Genomic DNA, 9,494 nt, shown 5'->3' with positions numbered 1-9,494 from the left:
GGGTGGGGGTGGGGGGGAGAGGGGGACGAGGACACATGGAAATTCCCGTCTTTTTATCGACACGAAATCTAAAAAGTGGGGAGAAGGGGCAAACTCTGTGATAGTTTCTCCCTGTAACAGTAATTTAAAAAGTGGTAAGCATTGTGCAAGAAGATGAAAAGTACTTGCCTTTCTGCAAGTCTGGGAGGGTAGCTTCCACGGGGGACAGCTGTTTGTCCCGAGGTGAAGACAGAGTTGTTGTTGAGGGGGGTTCACGAGGGGGCTGAATCCTGTAATACTCTCCTAGACACAGCCCACGAGGGAAAAAAACAAACAAACAAACAAACAAGTTCACTCTCTTGTCAGAACTGCTGTTTAGGCAAGAGTTGACCGAGTTTGTATTTACCGGACTTAGAGCATATTTCCTTTATTGCCCTTTCCTCTTCCATATCTTCAGCAGTCTTGGGCACCCAGTCAGGAACATCTGTAGGAAATATTTTTCAAGGGTTACTAGACAGCTCTACAAAGACCTTTGTCAATTCTTAATAACCAGCCACCATAAGGAATTTCACTTTGGTCAGAGCCCTTCTTTTTTTCTGACTGCAAGCTCTTGCTTCTGGCCAGAAAATGGATTCCTTGCTATGAGGTCTCTGCAGGCGCAGTGGACTTGCAGTCACGACACCTCTTAAGAAGCAAATGTTTGTTGATGTAAACTGATGCCATGCCATCTTCGGTACTCGTGATCCTTCTTTTCCCCCCCAAAGGAAATGTTGTGATGAAACATGTCAGCAGGGAGTGCTTGTCAGCAATCCTCTGCGCAGAGTTCCTCTCCTGCAGTGTCTGCCAGCGGAGGTGGCGAAGGGAGTGCTCCTTGGCTGTCTCAGGTAAGGCTGCTAAGATGAGCAAAGCCCTGCTTCTTGTGTTGTTGAGGTTCCTGTGGCTTCCTGGGACTGAAAGCGATAGTTAGGAAGCCTGAACAGGCAGCCCTGCCAGCCAGCCTGAAGGGCGGGGGAAAGTGAAGAGCAGCTTGGGGCTGCCCGAGAAGGAAGGAGCACAGCGGTTTGCGGAGCACGCACGTGAGCGTAGGTCGCGCTCCCGCTCTCCGGGAACGTGCGATTCGTTCCTTGCCTGTGAATCTGGCATCTCTGAGTGAGACACATCCAGCAGTTGAACTACATTTTAAAAAATGAAAAACTAAATCTCTCTCTGTACGTATAAAAACAGACACATACATTCAGCTTCTGTGGAGAGTGTTGTATGGATTCTTTTTGCTGGATTTAAGGATAACTTTCTGCAATAGCAGGAGACTGCCTACAGAGTTGAGGAAAGCAGTTGAAGGGATTATTTAAGTGGAAGTCAGAGCACTGTCTTTGGTGAACAAACCTGTGACTTCAGCACTATTTAATGGGAAAACGAGGAATTATCCCGCTGTCGAACTATACAGCCAGGCATTGCCCAGGAGTTGGGGAATGTTGCCTCGCTCCCACCTGGTGACTACCAGTTCCAATAACTTGGGGATTAGCTGGAAACTCTTTCAAAACCCTGTCAACAACTCTTTTCTACCATTGTAACGGTTATTCAAATAAATGAGCTGTGACGTGTCACACACACACACCCCCCCATTCTACTTCCTTGTAAAAGAAAGAAAAAACTTGTTTACAGTTCTCCTCCTCTTCCTCGTCATCTTCGTCGTCCTCATCATCCTCGAGGTTTATGATGAGCGGCGGGTGAATTGGCAGTCGAGTCTTGTGTTGATTCCTGTGGGGTTGCTGATGAGGGCCTGGATGCAGAATCCCTTGGTGGGCAGCCTGTTGCGGTGGGGCATCTGCAGCAAAGAACATGGTGTTTGTTTTGTTAGGAGGGAACTAGAACATCAAATGAGGGTTGAGAGCAGCAGGTACAGTTCTGAAATCCTTCTGACACTGAAGGCCTCTTTACACAGAGAGGTTGTGCCTTGCCTTGTCCTTGCTGTGATAGCAGATCTTACCTGACTGATTTGCTAGGGTGCATTTCTTGACCTTACTCTAGGTTACGGAAGCACTGGAAAGACATTTTTGCGTACGTCCTTAGTGGAGTGAACAAAGGGTTGGTAAGATCTTTTTACTCACTGTTAGTAGGTGGCAAAAAAAGTCCGTTGATATATCGAGGTTTGCTGTGATGGAAAGCACAGCTGATCCTCAGGCAGCCTCGGGGTTGTTTTTCCCAGAAGCAGGAGATGTTGTGGTACTTCTGCTGCAAGAGAAGAGAGTTTTCCGGTGTTGTAAATGGCACAATAAAAACGTCCTAAATGGTTTAGTGCGTGGTGTACTGAGCTTCATCCCAGCTGCGAGCTGAAAATGCCAGGTTGAGGGTTAATTCTGAATGAGTTTCTGTGTCGTTTTTTGAAGGAAAGCAAAGTCCCACTTGAAGATCCGTGTGTATTTGTTGGTAAGTTTCACTCGGGTGCAGGCATTAACAGCTGGGTCTAGGAGCAGCATCCCCAAACCCCACCACTTTTGGACTGTAGCCAGCACAAGCGGGCCATGCCCTGAGACAGGCTGGGGTCTGGGGCCAAAGCCCATCTCCCAGGCGTGAACGCCTCAATCCCTGATGCTGAAGCGGATGCAAGAACCGAGAGCCCTACACCCACCCTTGTGTTTTTACTCGGTGGAATAGAATAGTATTTCTCTGGAGGACAGACCCGTTTTGAAGGTGTTTCTTTTAAGTAAGTGACTTTACGGGGTTCCAGGCAGTTGCTGTGAGCAGAAGCTATAAACATGCCATTTTTTCTCAGAATCAGCATCATGTCAATTCGTTAAGGAAGCGCTGGGTGATCTTGATTCACGATTTTTAACTTTTACGTCTTCCTTGAGTATCTGAACCCAGCTCACGGGAGAAATTGTCTGTAGTTTAGATTATGTTAGCTCTTAGCACTTGCAAAAATCAGCAGTTTGATGGACAGGTGCTGCCATGACCCAGAGAGAGGGGTCATACCAGCTTCAGACTTGAGACAGTAAGGCTCCCTTTCAGCAGGGTCTGTCAAGCGAATCGAGGTTACAAAGCCCTGTAAAATCTACGGCGTTTACCTGCGCGTAGGGGGGATGAAAACGGAAGTAGGGGTCATTCCCAAGTGCGCCCATTTTCACCTCTGAGGCTGCTTCTCCTCTGTACTACTAAGGGCGGGCGATCTTATCCTGCAAGCAGTATTTCCTCTCAAAAAGTGGACCTTTGGAAGCTGGTCTCTGCTTCTTTCTTGAAACAGAAAGTCCAGCCAGGAGTGAAAGGGGCTTGAAGGGAGGAGATGGTACCTTCTGCAGGCTTGTTGAACCAGCGAAGGCAGTTGCTAGGGGCTTTAGAATGTTACGCTCCAGCGGTTGCCAAGGGCACCTCCAGCACGTGCCGTCAACAGCATGGCGCTCTGTAACCTGTCCAGCTTGAACCCCTTCCTTTTTCTGCCTTGCTCCCCAGTAAAGTCGGGAAAACCGGAGCCTGTCAGAGAGTCTCCCGTTGTGGTGTTTCTTTAACGTCAAAGGGAACAAACCCATTTGGTGGGGCTTAAATAGTGCCCAACTTGGTGCTGTAGGAACTCACAGTGTCTTGGAAAGAAATCTTTGATACCACAGAGGCAAAGAGTATTCTATGACTCTTTTTTTAAAGGCAAATCCTTTTACCCAGTGTTTCTCTTCCTCTCCCTCCCTCTTTGGCTTGAGAAAGTTGCTGTTCCCTGTTAGTACACGGTTAGCTGTTAGCTGCTTCCCCTTGTTGGGGTGCAGAGCTGCTTCTTGCTTCTGCGACGTCCACTGGCAGGGCTAAAGCAGAAAGAAGAGCGTACACCTGTGTCCCTAATGAACACCTGTGGTCCCGTTCAGGTCCTAGGCTGCCCCTGCACAAAAAGTAGCGAGGGCGGGGGGGAAATGGAGTGTTAGCGTCGGAACACGGTGAGGCATCCTGTTCTCCTCAGGACGTGGGGTCCCATTTACCCCACTGCCTGCCGTCAGTGACTGGGAGATGAACGCTTGAGAGCAGTGTTAGGGCAAAACCTGGGAACTTCGGAGTAAGAAGTCAAAGCAAGGGCAGAAAGGGAAAGGCTCCACAACCTCCAAAGAGAGGTGAAAGAGTAATATGCTAGAGATGGAGCCCAAGAGAAGGGAGGGAGATCAAAGGCAGAATTCAAGACAGGGACTAGTGGTTCATAGCATAGAAGGAGAATTTGGGAAAGCAGGTGACGGCCATGAAGGATGAACTGTCGGTGGGCAGCAGCAGCCACAGGCAGGATGTGTTAACCCTGCCGAGAGCTTTCCACACAGGGGCTCTTTGTAGCTGGACAGCTGTGCCTGAAGGAGGCACAGAAGAAGGTGCGGTGAGGAAGAATTAACTGTGTATGGTGTTTGCGTGACACGGTTTTGGTAGCGGAGGGGCATCAGGGGCGGCTTCTGTGAGAAGGGGCCAGAAGCTTCCCCCGTGTCCGGCAGAGGCAATGCCAGGCAGCTCCACGATGGACCCGCTGCCGGCCGGGGCTGCGCCCATCAGCGCCGGTGGGAGCGCTTCTGGGATAACATATTTGAGAAGGGGGGAAAAGTGCTGGGCAGCAGCAGCCAGAGAGAGGAGTGAGAATCTGTGAGAGAAACAACTCTGCAGACACCAAGGAGGGTGTCTTTCTCTTGAGCTGGGCCTCTCGCACAGCCCGATCCTGTGCTGGGCGTGTCGGCACGTTAAGATGCTAGAAAATGATTTCCTTTGGGCTTTGGCTTGTTGGGGTGGCTTTTCGGGGTAGGGCGGTGAGTGCAGTTGCCTCAGGAGGTGCTAGTTCTTCATGATCCCGGTTTGGAAAGGCACTGGACTTGTATAAAGCGTCTTTTCAGGTGCTGGTTTTCTGAGATGCCATTTAAAAGGAAAGGAGGACAGTGTAGCTCATGCTACAGCCATTCAGATGCTGGGAGCCCCAAGTTGTGCGGCAGCGAATGGGCCTGCGACTCTGGCCCAGCACCCCCTGCACCTCCCGTCAGTGGAAAAGTCACCGCGTTTTGGTCCTTTGAGCTCTTAGAGGATTTTCCCCAAGAAGCCAGCTCGATTCCTCATTTCCACTGTCAGACAAAAGGGATGTTCACCTGAGAACTTGTTGCTGCCCTCATAGATAAGGACTAGGCCAGGCCTTATGTAACTGGGCACAGCATCCCTCTGTGTCAGATGGTAATTTGCCTCAGGCAGACAAGATAGAAGGTGTTGCCACAAGGGGTCGGGTCCCACAGCTGGAAAGGGCGGTGTCTAATTAGAGGGGAGGAAACATTTTCAAGACGCTTAGTCCTTGATTTCAAGAAGGTGTTTCTTGTCTGTTTTTTGACATGTTCTAACTCTCAGCTAAACCAGATACTCTAGATGTTTCTATTCTTCTCTCAGTTAAGGAAAGCGAGACCTAACTGCACGCCTGTTGACAATCACTGTAGCCTCTCTAAATTTCACAGGATCCCAGAATGGTTCAGGTTGAAAAAACCCCTTGGGATCATCAAGTCCAACCCTCAGCCCCAGTATGGTGCAAAGTTCTCCCCTGCACCATAGCCCCCACCGTCTCATCCAAACGACCCTTCACCACCTCCAGGGATGGTGACTGCAGTCCTTCCCTGGGCAGCCTATTCCCCTGTCTGAGCAGTCTTTCTGGGAAACCTTTTCTCCACATGTCCAGTGTAAACCTCCCTGTTGCAGCTGAAAGCCATTCCCTCTTGTTCTGTCGCTAATGACCTGTGAGAAGAGACCAGCACCAGGCTCTCTCCAGTGTCCTTTCAGGGAGGTGTAGAGAGTGCTGAGGTCTGCCCTCAGCCTTCTCCTCCTCAAAGTAAACAGTCCCCATTAGATTTCTCAATAGAAAAAAAAGGACATCCTGACCAGCTGAGGTTTCTGCAAGTTACTCTCTGTAAAGTAGGGTAGAGAGCTGTAGGAGAGCTGTATTTCTGGGAGAAGGATAGAATCATTTCAGCTCGAAGGCCCCCTGGAAGGGATCTGATCCATGCCCATGTTCTAAACAGTCACAATGAAGCAAAAGCTCCAAGGAAGAAAACCGCTTGGACGTTCCCAGTGACAAGTGCCACCCGGATAAGTGCTGGATCCCAGGGCTACAGAAAGGAGTCTGAAGGGCTCTCCTCCCAAACTGATGATGTTCTAAGAACGACCAAAGGTCCGCTAAAGGCGAAAAGGGAAAACGCCTGCGACAAAGCTAGACATCACATCTAGGTAACAGCTGGGTGTGAGGTTGGTTTCTTCAGAAGGCAACATTAAAGTAGCCTTCTTCTCAGCCTTCCTCTCGCTTTGATCTTGGTCTTTCCCCCATCTTTGCTCCTTTAGTTCAAAATGGGTGTCAAACCTCTTTTCAGCTCATTCGGGGAGTTTGGTTGTGAAGCTCGTTTGGTTCGTAACACAGTTGTGCTGCCCTGCTCAAATGTCCGAATCTCAGGAGGAAACACAGACTGAGCCCCCAGAGGTCTGGCAGACAGCTAAAGCGTCTAGAAATCTGGCTTTGGCACCAAACCAGCTACTTTCTAGAATGCATCGCTCTTGTTGTTTACCTGAAAAGTTCTCTGAAACTGCTAAGTGAAGCCAACATATTTATTGATATTAGGAATTCTGCGTTATTAAAACAGAGTCTGTAAAAATAATTTCTAGGGTAGACATGATTTTTGGGACTTGGTAAGATAATCTTCTTTGGGTTTTCTGGTTGCCCATTCTCTTGTTCTTGTAAATTGCAGCCCTCGCTTCTTGTCTTTCCCGCGTGGAGGCTGGCGGTCTCCTTTCCTGTGGACCTGGACGTCTTGGTGGCTCTGCGGTCAAAAGAGAGAGACAGAACGTTATGTGCGTCATTTCCTAGAAGAAAACAGCATGCTCTCTCAGAAACCTTTTCAGAGGTAGACTTTGAACACTTGTAAAAGCAAGAGGGGAAAAAAAAATAACTGTCATCCTAATCTAATTCACCCTCGTTGCCAAAGGTTCCATTCCAGTCTTTTTCCTCTAAAACCTTCCCAAGCAGATGCTTGAGAAGCGTGTGGTGGTTGCACAGAGCAAGCAGAAATGTTGTCAAGGCTGGTGAGGGATTCCCGAAGGTGGGTTGAGGTGCTTTGCATCCCTGTGGTGCCTCAGCAGGATTTGCATCTGCGACCGGAGTCAGAATGGCCTAGTGCTGCGTGTGGAAGTGCCCTGGGTCAGCTCGGGGCAGCACTGACAGCGGGGCCGTCTGGGGGGGCGTCGGAAACAGAGGTGGGCAGGGACCTGGTGCTTGTACTGGAAAGAGGGAATTGTGTCAAGCAGTTACCTGAAGGGTGGTTTTCAAGGGAGAGCTCGTTTTTCCCTCTGGATTTATTTTCCTCCCGGTTGTTGAGTTGGAGGCTCCTGATGTAGATTTGTCTGTAGAAAACACATAGACATTGTTTCGTAATGACAGCTGCAATGGCAGGAAAGACTCTCTGAGCCTGAGAGGTGAATTCAGTCTGAGGTTAGCTGAAGGACCAAGGAGTGAGTGCATGGGGTGAATCCCACACCACCTCTGAAATAGCAGCTCGTATTGAATCCAGCCTCCCTCTGTGGTCGTTTAAAGATCATCTGTAAACTGGTGGCGTTCCCAGGGGGCTCACGGGACCTTCGCGGTGAGGCGATCCCGCCGTGGGCATCCTTGACTGGAACAAAGGGGATGTTCCTGTGTTGAAAATTCAAGATTTAGCTGACCCAGCAGGCACACGTGGATCTGAGCAGGGATGCCTGAATTTGTCCAGCAGATGTAGTCAACTGTTCATGCTGTACTGCATGTGTGTCCTGCATCAGCAGGGGCCAGTCATTCAAAATTGTTAACAGTAGGTTAATTTGTAAAAATAATCATGTGTTATAAAAACAAACAGAAGAGGCTTTACCTTTGGAAGGATTAATAATTATAAAGCAGTGGCTGAATTTTCTGTAGTGAATTGTCTTAGAAGCAAAATAAGCTAGCATGGATAAAGCTTACCCTTCTTGAGTATGCTTACCCATTACTGAGAAATGTTTGACATAATTTTAGGAGTACAATTATATCTGTTATTTCCTGGAGTAAATAAGTTCTTAGTAAGACTTTAACAAAAAATCAAAAAGGGAAAATTACCATATCACTACAGTCTAGTAATGAATAACAGCAGGGTATTCCTTTGCTCTATTGTTAAAGGAGTTAATGCTTAGATTCAGTGTTTATTAAAGCAAGTTCCTAGTTGCTTGTTAGACCCTCTGCTTTTCTGGAATGTTTTAATTTCCAAGAGTTGTTCCATGTGAAAACAACTGGCTTAATTGCAGGTGGACCAGAGAATGGCACCCTGTTGCATAATTGTTGTGTTCAAACACTCCTTAGGAAATAAATATAATGGAAATTTAGACTGAAATCTTGCATTATTTTCCATTCTAATGAAACTTTGTGACATTTGATTTTTTTATTGTAATATTTTTCCTCTTCTCTGTCAGATCCTGCAGCACGTCTTCTCAGTGGCTTATCTGTTTCTGTGGCATCACTCTGCAATGATTTCTTTGTGTATTTTTATTTCAGAAAAGTCTACACAGAAATATTTACTATATTTCATAGAATACTGCAGTAAAACCCCATGCAGCTCTGTAAATATGCAGCTTTATATGTACACTCAATGTATGCAACACTTAAAAATGTTGATATTGTTGCTGTGTTACTTATCAGCCCAATAACTCCAGGTGTAGCAGAACAAACTCTCTATTAAAACATTCTCTACTGCTGTTTTACTTGCACGGCAACAGCTCAGCCTGCAAAGATCACCCATCTTGAGCTACCAGCTGGAGACTCTTGCATTTTCAATATACTTGATGTCATCTCCTGGAATAACAGATAATGATAATTCTTAGAGCGAAGGGTTCATTTTCAACCATGAGCATCCTCTGGTGAACTGAGTTGCTGGGGTCATTCTTTGACTCAAACAGAACATTCTATGTGAGACGTGATATAAGTCTCCCTTCACCTTGCTGAGCACGTCAGAAATGTCAAACGGAGCCACCTGTCCCTTTGGAAACAGCCGTCTGTCCCCTCCACAGCTTGGACAGGCCCAGCAGCGGTGGCCCCACTGCGGTGTGCTCAGGGGCTCTGGACACAACCACTCACACGGCAGCAAGTTTTGGTCTCGGCCTGTTCTCAGACCTCAGAACCATTGAGGATCCAGATACTTGAGCACAGCTGCAGAGGGGACCAGAAGGGCCCTGCAGTCCTTGGCATTGATGCTCCCAGATCTAAGGACCTGGCTTTTTGGGAGAAACTCTGTATTTGCAGAATCACAGAATCGTTCAGGTTGAAAAAACCCCTTGGGATCATCAAGTCCAACCCTCAGCCCCAGTATGGTGCAAAGTTCTCCCCTGCACCATAGCCCCCACCGTCTCATCCAAACGACCCTTCACCACCTCCAGGGATGGTGACTGCAGTCCTTCCCTGGGCAGCCTATTCCCCTGTCTGAGCAGTCTTTCCGGGAAACCTTTTCTCCACATGTCCAGTGTAAACCTCCCTGTTGCAGCTGAAAGCC

General features: G+C 48.1%; 1 long non-coding RNA gene across 1 annotated transcript in view; it reads left to right on the top strand.

The window, feature by feature from the left end:
- The first annotated feature begins 763 nt into the window (after nt 1-763).
- Nucleotides 764-9,494, top strand: part of LOC113477594 — a 21,667-nt gene continuing 12,936 nt past the window's right edge. Inside the window, exon 1 of the long non-coding RNA XR_003397933.1 lies at nt 764-863. This is a non-coding gene — a long non-coding RNA (uncharacterized LOC113477594). The remainder of the gene's footprint in view (nt 864-9,494) is intronic.

Source organism: Athene cunicularia (genome assembly GCF_003259725.1).
Source record: "Athene cunicularia isolate RWA chromosome 2 unlocalized genomic scaffold, athCun1 chr2_part2, whole genome shotgun sequence".
Classification (NCBI taxonomy): domain Eukaryota; kingdom Metazoa; phylum Chordata; class Aves; order Strigiformes; family Strigidae; genus Athene; species Athene cunicularia.
Note: the sequence above shows the minus strand (reverse complement) of the source record. Positions and strands in the feature narration are given on the sequence as shown.